Raw genomic sequence first — 5,000 nt, forward strand, 5'->3', positions numbered from 1 at the left:
AAAAAAAAGAGTGGAGACGGAGGGAGGAGGGAGAAAGATAGGAAGGAAGGAAGGAAGGAAGAGGAAGAGGAAGAGAGTGTGCTACATAACACACATAACCATCCACAATGCGGTAAGCTGCTCATAAACCATGCAGACTTGTCCACGTTCACTTTCAGCAGCCGAGGAGCCCTCCTGCGAAATCAGCATGCAGTCAGGTGAACGAACGAACGCTCATCGTTTTATCAGCAGCTCACCTCTTGGTACACTGGTGAAAATCTTTTGATGCCATTTCTTGAGTGTAAAGCGATCCCAGTGTGTGTGTGTGTGTGTGTGTGTGTGTGTGTATCACTTGAAAAGTGAAAAGATTAGATGCCCCTGGTCTGGGTACTTGCTAAAGAAAAAAAGAACAACATCTTTGCGTGGTTTTTGTTGGCTTGTTTCTCAGTTTTGTTTCTGTTCCCCCACGTCCCCTCTCCCCCTCCCACCTCCCTCTTCTCTTTTCTTTCCACTGGCAGATCAAAACCATCTATTGTTCGGCACGCATTGAAATGAATCTTTTTTTTTTATATATCTGGAGTAACGTCTCTCTCTCTTTTTCCCTCTCTCTCTTTCTCTCTCTCTCTCTCTTTGTCCTTCATACACACACACAGACACACACAGACACACACGCACACATACACACACACACACACGCACGCACGCACGCACGCATGCACACACACACACATAAATAGAAATACACACACAGACACACAGACGAGCACACACATACACACACACCCGCGAGCTTGCGCGCACACACACACGCACACACATACAACACACACACACACACACACACACACACACACACACACACACAAGCACACACGCACACACACAACGCGAGGTCTTAACCACTAAACAAAAATCACTTCAGTGAACAGACGTTAAATCAATGACCAACCAACACACACGCACAGACATACACACGCACGCACGCACGCACGCTCACACACACACACACACACACACACACACACACACACACACACACACACACACACACACACACACACACACACACACACACACACACACACACAAACTACTCACACCTGCACCTCCTGGCATCTGTCATACACTGCGGACGGATGAGATGGGTCACATCTGGCCTCTGTTTGTCAGGGGGGGGGGAAAGTTAGTGTTCATAGAGTGGGGATTCTTGGTGCTAGAGGAGCCCCATATGTGCTTTGAAGCCAGTCTCCCATAGCCTCCCCAGACCGTACGCCCTTTAGCGAGCGTTTTTGAACTGTGTCGGAGAACATCTCTCGAATGGGTTGACATCCATCATTGTCTAATTCAGTGTTGCTGTTAGGTGTTTGTGACGAAGGCCATGGTATTATTTGATATTGTTTGTTCCCATAGCACAGATGTCGACATGTTCTCTGGTGAGAAATTGTTAGGTTTTGTGACGAAGATCATGGTATTATTGGATGTTGTTTCTTCCTATTACATAGATGTTGACATGCATCTGTTGAGAAATGTTGTAAAACATAGGTCAGGTCATTGCTGACTTACCCAGCTGTATCGTTTAAATCCCTTCACTGCCATTGACGTATGTGCATGTACGTCAATGAAGTTTTGTTGTTGTTGTTTATGAGATTCAGCTTATATGCTAGGATATCAGTTGCCATTCTTTATTGAGACTTGTGTTCTTTTTATTTTCAGACTGAATTACCTTTCTTCAGCAAATTGAATCACACCACTTATCAGTACACAAAAAGTCGTAACTTCACTTGAAAAACAGAAGAAGAAAATACCACATTAATCTTATTTAACCATGTTTCGGCATCAAAAGGGGGTGGAATTTACTGTGTAAACCGTATCTGTTGATGAAACAGTGTTCTTATCGAAACGTGCACGTAAGATCAAACTTTTGTTGTTGTTGTTCTATGGATTCGTTTTTATCTATTTTGTTTACTTACATGTTGTTCTTAATGTCGCCTTTTTTTCCCCAGTAAACTTGTCAACGAGTTCTCGTTCCGAGGGGTTAAATTATTTTTTGTGTCTTGTATCGTGTTTAATTTTTAAATTGAATTCGGCTTTAGTTTCATTCTTTCTTTCATTCTTTCTTTCTTCCTTTTATTCATTCATTCATTCATTCTTTCTTTCTGTCTTTGTTTCTTTATTCCTTTACGCCCTTACATCCTTCATTTTTTCTTTTCCCTTCCTCCTTTTTTCGTTCCCATTTTCTTTAGCTTCTCTCTCTCTCTCTCACTCTCTCTCTCTTTCACACACTTTCTCTCTCCTTCCGCCAAAATGTTCTCTCTCTCTCTCTCTCTCTCTCTCTCTCTCTCTCTCTCTGTGTGTGTGTGTGTGTGTGTGTGTGTGTGTGTGTGTGTGTGTGTGTGTGTGTGTGTGTGTGCAAGCATTATGTATATATTTGCAAATTCATATATGTTGTTGTTTTCTAACACTGTGTGACGTGAAACAATGGCTGTGGGATGACTGTGGAAACATGGAAGATGGACCGCATCTGGTCTAACAGGGGACATGTGGCATTCAGTGGGAATTCTCTGTACTGGAGCAACTCCATATGCGCTCTGAGGGCTGTCTCCCAAGGCCCTTCATGTGCCCTTCAGCTTGTGCTCTTGAACAAAAAACAAACAACAACAACAACGATGTCTGGTCTGGGTTGGCGTTGAACTTTTGCAGTGCATTAGGACTTTGCAATAACGAACAAACTACGTATTTTGTTTGAGAAAGTTTACATAACGGTGTATCTCTTGAAAAGTTTCTATTCTAACTTTAAAAAAAAGCATTCTTTCAAGGGTTTTTCCACATCAGGTTAGTATATTTCTTGAAACCCTTTCTTCCTTTTTTCCGAGTTTCTTATATTACTTCCATTCTGACTCAGTACTGGATTTAGTTCACAGCAAACTGAACGTCTTTTTTTAAACTATCCTTTCTTTCGGTACTTTCCATCCTAGTTGTTTCATTTGTTGTTGTTTTTCCACACTCTCTATGGCGTTATGTAAACTGTTGCAAATGGAAGCATTGCTGATTGTCTTGTGCTGTGTGAAGTAGTGCAGAAACAAGGAAGTCCAATGTGTACGTGTGATGTCTCTGATCCCTCTTACATAACAACGTTCTTCTTTTGACGTCAGTTCATCAGTTGTCTCCATGGCAGCACGGGGTAAACCACACACACACACACACACACACACACACACACAAGTTTCAAGTTTTAATTATCCTTTCACTCCTATTGGAGTATGGAGGATTACTGCAAAGTAATATTTTCGTGCCCAGAACAAACATTTCCAAATACACAACAATGTCACATAAAAGTTGAGAAACCACAAATGTCTTTTTAACTCCAAAAGTATAGCTAGGCAACATTTGCAAATCTAATCATCTTACTTACAGCTAAAATGACTTTTTTTTTTTGGCCTCCTTTGAACATATTACAAAAATTAAAAACCGATTTTGGAGACAAATATTTTTAGGAACATATCTATTTCGTAGCTGATCATAATTGGGACATTCTATTATAAAATGAAACTCATCACCAATCACAGACATGTTACAAACCTTACAAAGCCGTAACTCTCGTGGTATGCCTTTGTGTCTCCCTGTTTCTATTTCCAGTTATGATTACTACTTCGAAATCTGAAGAAGCTGATAACGTAATTATCAGGCATTTGACTTATATATTTTTCTCTACCAAATCCACTTTTGAAATTTCGATAAAACAAACATTTACTACTCGCCTCTAGAGCATGTCTCCATAGATTTTAAAAACTATCTCTCAAAGCAATGTTGACATTCTTGCAGAAAGATTCCCTCTCCACGAAGAATTGAGTATCCCAAACACAGTCATACCCTGCTTCTATTAAAATTTGTCTGATACAACTCATCCATTTTGAAGAATAAATACCATTTCGATATAAGTCAAGTAATATCAAATATATTTTCCCAGAATATGTCACTAAGCTGGTCCAAAATCGAACTAATCTCATTTTCACTAACACACTAATTGGATAAATACCAGTTTCTCCATAAACAATTTGGGTCATTGTATTTCTGTTCAGTTTGAACAAGCGTTTCAAAAATTTCAATTCTAATTTTTCAAGTATATCTACATTTTCATAACCCCATATATCTGCACCATACAACAAAATAGGAACAATCATAGACTGGTACATGTCCAGAATGATATGTAAAGGTAAATCTTGATTTTTGGCTGACTGAAAATAACGAAAACATAGCTTTTTGGCCCTGTTCATAAATGATTTTTTTAGCTTTGTAAAAAGTTCCGTTTCTACTAAATTCGATGCCAAGATATTGCCCTTCACTTGAAGGATCAGTTGTGATTATTTCCACGTTTGTGCCATTTCACCCTTTAATTTGCTGGATAACTTGTCTTCGTAGTAGTGTGTTTTGTTGTTTTCCGTCGTCTGTTAAACTCTCTGTGTATTGTCTACTCCATGTGCTTAATAAATTTATATTGAACTCTTATCCTGTTATTGTCTGTGTTTGTGGTGTCAGGGTGTTAGTGCTGGGTTGGGTGGGGGTTATTCATCCGGTCTCATACAGAGTGTGACTACTTCATCACACACACACACACACACACACACACACACACACACACACAGTGGCACGGAGAGACGCGAAACGTGGATGTAATACCAGGCTGGGTAATGGGTGGTGGCTTCTTAAAGGGCAGACAAACAACAGGAAGCCGATTATCTCCCTTCTTCTTGCGTGGGTCACAGTGACCCTGTCGGGACAGATATCACTCAGTCTATGCACAAAGAGAGAGAGAGAGAGAGAGAGAGAGAGAGAGGAGAGGGAGGGAGACACACACACACACATACAGAGATAGGAAATCAGAATACAGAATACTTTATCATGTCCATTATGAGAAATTGAGTTTTAGTGTAAAACACATAAACAATGAACAAGAATCTGTACAAACAAAAAGGCATAAGAAAGTTCACTTTAATGAAAACAACATGTAAACAGATACATTG

General features: G+C 40.0%; 1 protein-coding gene across 1 annotated transcript in view; it reads left to right on the plus strand.

The window, feature by feature from the left end:
• LOC143294910 (trafficking protein particle complex subunit 13-like) overlaps positions 1-5,000 on the plus strand; it is an 87,288-nt gene that overhangs the window by 35,620 nt on the left and 46,668 nt on the right. The gene's annotated exons all lie outside the window — the stretch shown is intronic.

This window comes from Babylonia areolata, chromosome 20 (assembly GCF_041734735.1).
Source record: "Babylonia areolata isolate BAREFJ2019XMU chromosome 20, ASM4173473v1, whole genome shotgun sequence".
In the NCBI taxonomy this organism is placed as follows: Eukaryota; Metazoa; Mollusca; class Gastropoda; order Neogastropoda; family Buccinidae; genus Babylonia; species Babylonia areolata.